The following is a 9,780-nucleotide window of genomic DNA, read 5'->3' on the forward strand; positions in this document are numbered from 1 at the left end:
TCTATCTCATGTTTAATTCTTTCTGCGTAAAAATATACTTCAAACTCTTATGATCAGTAAACACTTCACACTGCGCACCGTATAAGTGATGTCTCCAAATTTTTAAGGCAAAAATCACTGCAACTAGTTCCAAATCATGTGTCGGATAATTCTGTTCATATGGTTTCAATTGTCTTGAGGCGTAGGCCACTACCTTACCATGTTGCATCAATACACAGCCGAGTCCCTTTTTAGATGCATCACTATATATTGTGAATCCTTCATCTCCTATTGGTATAGTAAGGATAGGGGCTGAAACTAACCGTTGTTTTAACTTTTGAAAACTCTGTTCACAATCTTTGGTCCACTCAAATTTAATCTCTTTTTGAGTAAGACGAGTCAAAGGTGCAGCTATGCAGGAGAATCCTTCTACAAATCATCTGTAATATCCTGCCATTCCCAGAAAGCTTCGAATCTCGGAGATATTTGTAGGTCTGTTCCACTGCATCACAGCTTCCACTTTTGCTGGATCTACAGAAATTTCATCTTTAGATATGATGTGTCCTAAAAAAACTATTTTGTCCAGCCAAAATTCACACTTCTTAAATTTGGCATAAAGCTTTTCTTTCCTCAATATTTGTAGTACACACCGTAAATATTCTTCATGCTCCAATTTGCTTCTTGAATAGATCAAGATATCGTCAATAAATACGACAACAAACTTATCAAGATAGGATCTGAATATTCTGTTCATTAAATCCATAAAGGCTGCTGGAGCATTGGTTAACCCAAAAGGCATCACTAGAAATTCATAATGTCCATAACGAGTTTTAAATGCAGTCTTTGGTATGTCCTCTATTTTGATTTTTAACTGATGATATCCTGAACGAAGATCAATTTTAGAAAAGACTTGTGCACCTTGCAGCTGATCAAACAAATCATCGATTCGAGATAGAGGATACTTATTTCTGATAGTACTCTTATTCAACTCTCTATAGTCGATACAAAGTCTCATACTACCATCCTTCTTCTTCACAAATAAGACTGGAGCTCCCCAAGGAGATACACTAGGCCTTATAAAACCTTTATCCAATAAATCCTGTAATTGGTCTTTTAACTCCTTCAACTCCATAGGGGCCATTCTGTAAGGAGCTTTAGAAATCGGACTGGTATTGGGTGCCAACTCAATGGTAAATTCAATTTCTCTGTCTGGTGGTAGTCTGGTTAAATCATCAATGAATACATCCAAAAATTCATTTATGATAGGAATATCCTGTAACTTCAATTCATCATATTCTTTATTCTTTATTGATACTAGGTAACCTCTATATCCCTTTCTTAACATCTGTCTAGCTTGCACAAATGAAATAATACGTGGAGGGGTGGTTCCTGTACTTCCATCAAAACTGAATGTTAATTCTTTCGGTATGTGAAAGTTTACTCTCTTTCCATGACAATCTACAGAGGCATGATAAGTAGCCAGCCAATCCATTCCTAGAATGATATCGAAATCATGCATATCTAGGACCACCAAATCTGTCTGTAATTCTCTTTCTCCTATTCTGAAACTACATGACTTGCACACACTTTCGGTACTCAGAATACCACCTACTGATGTCTCAACATATAATTTGATTTTCATGGGTTCACGTACTATATCATGTTGTCTAATAAAAGTAGTGGATATAAAGGAGTGTGTAGCACCAGAATCAAATAAAACTGAAGCATGAATATCAGATACAGGAATGATACCTATCACCACAGCATTTGAGGCCTGAGCATCCTGTTGTGTGAGTGCATAGATCCTTCCTTGAGTTTTCGGCCTTTGACCTCCGTCCTTTGTTTGTGTGGGTCTATTTTCATCTATCTAGGGGCAATCTGCAAATCTTGTGTCCTTTTTGTCCACATCTAAAACATGAACCAGTATTCCATGGGCAATTAGAAGACTCATGCTCTCTTCGGTCACATCTCAAACATCTAGCTGCCTCATTCTCACGATTCTTATCAATTGCTAGCTTCTTTGCTAGACCCTTATTGTTCTGATTTTGTCCTTGAGTTCCACTAAGCCTATTTCTCTTCTTCTGATTCCGTTCTCACTCCGTATGAGCTTCATTAACTTCCCTCTCAATTATTAGAGCTTTGTTCACAACTGAGGCATAAGTAGTTAGCTCATAGGGTATAACTTATTTTTTAATTTCTATCTTCAGTCCTATTTCAAATTTATGTACTCTGTCTTATTCAATCTCAACTAATCTTGGAACAAACTTGGCTAACTCTGTGAATTTAGCTTCATATTCTGCAACGGATCTGTTCCCCTGTTTCAGATGAATGAACTCCTGCTCTTTCTGTATTCTGACACTTCGGGGGAAGTACTTGTCAAAGAATTCATCTCGAAATCTCTCTCAAGTGAGAGGTATCCTATCGTGCTCATATTTTTGTTCCAATATACGCCACCAGTTGTATGCCTCGCCTTGTAACAGATATGCTGTGAAGCAGATCTTCTCTTCATCGTGGTATTCTTGCACGGCGAATGCCTTCTCCATTTTCATAATCCAGTTATCTGCTTCTAGTGGCTCGATGGTCCCTTTGAAGGCTGGAGGGGCTAGTTTCTTAAACTCGACGATATTGTTTCTCTACATCGGGTGTTCTCTATGTCCAGGTGTCGGTGGAAAATGCTGACGTGGCTGTACATGTTGTTGTTGAAGTAACTGTTGCTGTGTTTGAACTACTCCGATCAAGGTTTGCATTAGTTGAGTCATATTCGGCACCTCCTGTACTGTTGGAGTATTTTCGGTAGGATAAAGGATTCCCTCCTGCTGAGTTGTGCCGCTATTTAATTGGGGAGTGTTATCGCCAAGTGGATTTGATGTCCCTCCTACCGCTCTTTGAGTATTCTTCGCTCGTCGTGGAGGCATATTGACCTATGATAAATTTGAGATAATAACTTATCCTTAATAAGGTTATAACTTACTTGTGACAGGTCAAATCATAATCATCATAACTAACCTTTCAATTTCCTAATATCTACCCATCACTCACTCACTCTATTCTACATGTCTCTATCTATCTACTTATGCTCTGATACTATATTAATTGTCACACCCCCGACCCGAGATTTGAATCGAGGGTCATGGCAACCGCCGCATACTCATAGAAAACTTTTCCTATAAGCATGCAAGGCATCTCATCATGATATCTTACACATAAAGTTAAATCATTTTTTTTAAATTATTAACAAATCAAACCTTAGTTCAAATAACAAATCAAAACTCAATGTTCAAAAAAAAAATAATTGTCTGACAAAGTCAACACTAAAAAAAATAAAAATCTTGAATCAATTCTGAGAAAATCCTAAATCAATGAGCTAACTCCATCTTTAATCGCTCTCCCAACTGAAATCCTGTATCACGCTAATTTTTTGGATCTGTAAGAAAAACATAAAACTTATCATGAGCTAAATAGCCCAGTAAGCAGTGTATACCTTTAACTGAATAAATCAGGCAAATAATACTATACATATCGATTTACTAATAATAACAAAATCAATATATAATTTCATGAAATCATATTCATACTATCAAATATATATAAAATTCAATTCATCATAATTTCAAATTTTTGCTTTCCATCTTAAATTCATCAATTTCTTAAGTTCTTCTTACCAACCATGACTATGACCACATTATCCCTGTGGCAGGGTCATAATACTACGTATCTGCTTGCGGTGGGCTGCGAATCATCTGGCAGCCAAGTCCTTTGGAACCGCTGGTCTCTCTGGCGGTTTGTCGCTGGTCTCACTGGTGACATGTCGCTGGTCTCGCTGGCGACATAAACTTTCAAGATAATCAATTGCCAACGTATATGCCCCCATTGGCGGGGTACTTAACACAGTCAGGTTGTCAATTTCATATTGTCTTTCAATTTCATATATTATTTTCAAAAATAATATAAATAAATAATATTCGAGTCAAATCAATCATATCATTCTTTATGATCATACATCATCATAATAATTGTTCAACAAATAACTTCAATAATTTCTACAACTAACTTTAATCATAAATAATTTCAACAAATATTTTAATAAATAATTTCAATCACAAGCATGCATAAATTTATTTAATTCAGAATTTATAATTTACCAGATAAATTCAATAAAAATAAACACTACTTACCTCAAAAGAAAATCCAAACTAAAAATTCTAGGAATCTTGAAAATCCTTCTCTGAATCTGATACGTCAAATATCATATTTTTAATCAAAATTTCATCGAATTAAAAATAATTAAAATTATTAAAATCTAATGTCTCTTCATGGATCAACTTAATGATAGCATCCAGGATTTTCGGACTAATCCATGAAAACCTTACTTATATTTCTTTTAATTATTATTATTATTATATTTATTTATTTATTTTATTATTTATTTATTTATTTATTTATTATTTTTTTCTTCTTTTTCTTTTTTTTTTTCTTTTTTTTTTTCTTTTTCTTTTTTTTCTTCTGTTCTTCTTCTCGGCTCCTTCCACGTCGGAACAGAGGACCGGCGTCCCCTCCTTTTGTCGGGCCATTCAGGCCGCGGCCGCCACGGTGGAGACCGACGGCAGAGGGAGGCCACTCCTCCAGTTACGGAGAAGCATGGCCAGCGATCGATTGCAATCGCCGGCACCAGAAAATCCAAGGGAAAAGAGGCCAAAACAGGGGTCTCTTTCCCGACCAAAAATCGACGACACCCATCACCGGCAGTCACGCGCAAAGGTATGGGAGGAAGGGGAAGAAAGAGAGAAAAGGGAGGAAGACTTACTTCGGCCTCCGGTGACCCCACCGGCGAGCAATCACGGCAAGAACAAAACGGTGTCCGCGGCTCCGAATCAAAAAATCAGGGAGAAGGAGAGGGGAAGAGGGCCGATGATCGATTTCTAAGGAAAGGGGAGGTCTTTTTATAGAGGGCCCTAGGACTTCGAGAGGTCCTAGGACTCCCGATTCGCCCGGGTCTCACCGGAGAAAAAGACTCCTATCGGGAGTCTTCTTTCTAATTTTTCCTCTATTTTTTTTTTTTTGGGGCTTGGGTCTTGCTAGATGGGCTTGGGCTTTAGGCTATAACAAAAGTATTTGTCAGTCTTAAGGCAATCTTTTTGGAAAGGGAGTTCCTTGGTGAAGGGACTATTGCCTCTAAGGTCGAACTTGATAAAATTCGATAGGTGAAAAATCTGACGCAAATTGCTGAACTTGAATCGGATTTGATTAGATCAGATCTGGAGCCCTTTGTTCAAGCACCCTTAAGGTGATCTGGTAGAGAACCACGTCAACCGGATAGATACTATGGTTTCTTGGTTCGGGACGATGATTCTATCGAACTTGATGAAAATGATGAGGATCTGATCACCTACATGGATGCAATGCAGAGACCCGACTCTGAGAAATGGCTAGAGGCCATAAAATTCAAAATCGAGTCTATGAAGGTCAACGATGTGTGGACATTGGTTGACCCACCCGAAGGAGTAAAACTCATAGGGTGTAAGTGAGTCTTCAAGAGGAAGAGGGGCGTAAATGGAAAGGTGAAAACCTATAAAGCCCGTCTGATTGTCAAGGGATATCATCAACGTTATGGTACAGACTATGATGAGATATTTTCTCCTGTGATAATGCTCAAATCCATTCGGATTATGCTTGCGATAGCTGTCCATCTGGACTATGAAATCTGACAGATGGATGTGAAGACAGCTTTCCTAAATGGAGAGCTGGACGAAGAGGTGTATATGATACAACTTGAAAGATTCACATCTACAGATGAGTCTAAGGTGTGTAGGCTACAGAGGTCCATTTATGGACTTAAGCAGGCATCCCGAAGTTGGAACATACATTTTGATAGAACGATCAAGACGTATGGCTTCGTTAAGAACGGAGAAGAGCCCTGCATTTATAAGTGGGCTAATGGTCCAGTAGTAGTATTTCTTGTATTGTATGTGGATGATATTCTCTTAATCGAGAATGATATCCCTGCATTACAGGGAATAAAGATTTGGCTGTCGTCATAATTCTCCATGAAGGATCTGAGAGAAGCTTCCTACATCCTAGGGATGAGGATCTATAGGGATAGATCTAAAAGGCTGCTTGGCTTATCCCAGTCCACGTACATTGATACTATGCTGAGAAAGTTCAGTATGAAGAATTTCAAGAAAGGCTATTTACCGATAGGCCATGAAATTTCTCTCTCGAAGAGGGATTGTCTGACAACACCTCAAGAGAGAGAATGTATGGGTAGAATTTCATATGCTTCGACAGTGGGATCTATCATGTACGTCATGATATGTACATGACCAGATGTGGCATACTCACTAGGGGTAGTAAGTAGATACCAATCTGATCCAAGAGAGAATCACTGGAAGGTTGTTAAAACCATCCTGAAGTATTTAAAAAATACTAAGGACCAGTGGCTTGTTTATGGTGAATCGGACTTGAGACTTATAGGGTTTACAGACTCTAGTTTTTAGTCTGATCATGATGACAACAAAAGTATGTCAGGATTTATTTTTACCCTTAATGGTGGGGCTATCTGCTGGAAAAGTTCCAAGCAGCATACAGTGGCTGATTCAGTTTGCGAGGCAGAGTATGTCGCTGCATCAGATGCTACCAAAGAAGCGATGTGGCTGAAAAAATTCATCATCGAGCTCGGAGTAGCACCCTCCCTTGTTGTTCCAATTCTACCCTACTGTGACAGCTCTGGAGCCATTGCTCAGGCAAAGGAATCAAAGGCACACCAGCGGATGAAGCATATTCTGCACCGCTACCATCTCATCTGAGAAATTATGGATTGAGATGATGTCAATCTTCAGAAGATTGACGGGGAGGAGAACCTGGCTGACCCATTCACTAAAGCCATTGCAGTGAAGGAGTTCGACAACTATAAGTCAAAGATGGGTATTAGATAGTGCACCGATTGGCTTTAGGCCAAGTGGGAGATTGTTGGGAATAGTATCCCAAAGTCAATCGTCAGTCTGTTGACGGTTGTGCTCATTTTTGTATATGTATATGAATTATGAATTAATAAAAATTATTTTGATATTTTTCATCACAAAATATTTCATCTTCTAATGAACTCCTATGTTGTGGTGAAGTCCTTAGGACTATTTAGACTTGATAAAGGAGGATTTATCGTTTAGTCCTTAAATCTGTTCGCGACCAAATGATACGTTGTTACCAAGGACGATAATGTTTATCAAGCATAGGTCATTGTGTGCCATATAGGTTGGTTGTCCTCTTAACCAATGAGTGTGGAGACACTGGTATGGCATACAGGTGAGATGTAAGGGTACATCTGCACTGAACGTGACCGACTTCGGAGCTATTTCTGCTGTCAAGATTTGCTACCGATGGAATATAGGTATAAATATCCCTCCGACCTGAGACCGCCATGGTGACATGCAAGCAACTCACTGCACTTAGGCACTGGACTACCTGAATTTTTAATTCAGTGATGGAAGGCTGCTGGGTGTAGTCAAGTACTTGACTTGTCGGTGCGTGTGTCAAGATGGGATTGACCACTCCAGTTTAGGAGCTGTGTACAGTCATGTTTCAATTTAGCAAAACCTTGGCCAGGGTAGTCCTTGTGAGGAGTCACAGGACTGTTTGAGTTGAGCACGATTTGGATGATCTGATCAGGGTTGACAGTTTAACCCTGAGTCGTCCTAAACATAGGGGTCAAAAGGATGAATTATACAGTAACCATATTCATGTAGGTTCTGAGTGTTGCGATTGTGACTCTTCGACCTATCCAGATGTCGGGTACCATTGCTAGATGGTCACTTTGATTAGTACAGGAATTGGTTCCTGTGCTACCAGCTTAGGTTCGAACCTACGGGGTCACACACATTAGAGATTCCTATCTGATCTGATGGCTGATGTAGAATCCTATATGTTTGGGACTCAGTGATCGAGAATCAGGATTCTCTGATCATGAGTTCCACACATTATAGGTACCGGGGTCAAGAGTCCCACTGGTTGGGATTTTTCGATCAGGGTTACATATCGATGAATTTTGATGCCTGATTGCCCATCTGATTTGGACTTAGTATTTATGAGAGGTTTAATTAATAATTTGATCGCTAATTAACTCAATTTGATTGAGTAATTATTTTTGGATCAAGTCCAAGTGAATTGGATTCAGTTGGGTTTGACCCGATTAGGTCAAGAGTTGACCTAATCGTCGAGATGGTTTGGTCCCTGATTTGATCAGGGGTTGGGCTTAGTCAATTCCTAATTTGATTAGAATTTTATTGAGCCTAATTAAACCTAATTATATTGGGTTTAAATTAGTCCAATTGGACCTAACTTATTTGATTCAATTAGGTTGGTTTAAATAATTAAACCACCTTGACCCAATCTCCATGCGCCACCTCACTTCCATTGCACCCATTTGAATTCATGAGAAGGAACTTCTCATGAATTTTTTTCTCACGCCAAGCCCTTTCCACATCCCACTTTAATGTGCCAAATGAATGGATAAGGATGATTGGTTGGCCATTCAAATTCAAAATAAAGTTTGAATTTGAATGGGCAATCAATCTTTGCACCTTATCCCTTTTTTTACGCCCCATTTATTACATGAGAAAAAGTTTCTCATGAAATCACTCCATGCATAATTTAAGCCTTGCCTCATGCCTTTAGTGGATAAGGGATGAGTTGGTGTCTATTTGAATTCAAAATTTGATTTGAATTCAAATGTGCAATTACTCATCTTTATCCTTTCTTTTGGATAAGACTTTTGACGTTGCTATAAAAGGAGGAGAAGAGTGGGGCGTGCAAAAAAGAAGAAGATTTTTTGGAAAAAAATTTTGAGGCATGAGAAGTCTTGTGCATGAGAAGGAAGTCCATATCCTTCCAAGAAAAAAAGAAAGAAAAGAAAGAAAAGTGGGTGCAAGGTTTTCGGTGAATTCTCTAGAGTTTTAGCCTGGGGTTCGGGAAGTGAGAAAGTGAGCTACGAGTGTTGTGAGCCCACAAAATCTCAGAGAGATTTTCAACATCCTCTCAAGCACATCTGTTGATGATCCGGAGTATCCAAAGAATCGATAGATATCGATCGAAGGAGTTCGATCAGCATCGACCATCAAAAGGGCTCTACAACGAGCTAGCACTCGTGAGGAGTCGATCAGATCGAGAGCTTTGTGTGGATGATCCACAGAGCTCAGACATGCTATGTGGCTGCATCATGATGATCAGACTCTCCCGACGGTGATCAGATTATGGCGATCTACTACCTGTACAAAGGTATTATGTTTGAACACATTACAGTAAAGTATTTACTATTCGAATTTGAATTTCAAATTTAAATGCATGCATGCTATATATCATATTTAGATCCTAGTGTAGGATAAATTCATATTAATTAATTAGATTAATTAATATTTTTTTGCTGTAAAATCATAATTTTGAAAAAGTTTTAAACTTACCATTTTACCCCTGTACTGAATTTTGCTACAAGAAGGGCACCAACAGGACTCTTAGGCAAAGTGAAATCCCTGAAAGGGGGGTGCGGGTTTAAATAGGCAACAGGACCCAGTGCAGTAATGATTGCAGATCTCTTCTGGCTGACCTACACTCGTCGCGTGTCCCACTCACCATGGCAGGCGGCTGAAAATGGCTGACAGCTGACAAAATCATTATTGCACTGTACCTAGAGCAACGCTCTAGCGAGAATTTTGAAAAAACCTTTTCGGATTGCCTCGATTTGAAAAGGCTCCGGCACCAGTGCGCCAAACGCCAAAATATCTGGAAACCATCGAGTGTGAAAATCAAAGGAGA

The sequence above is a fragment of the Elaeis guineensis genome, chromosome 15 (genome assembly GCF_000442705.2).
Source record: "Elaeis guineensis isolate ETL-2024a chromosome 15, EG11, whole genome shotgun sequence".
NCBI lineage: Eukaryota > Viridiplantae > Streptophyta > Magnoliopsida > Arecales > Arecaceae > Elaeis > Elaeis guineensis.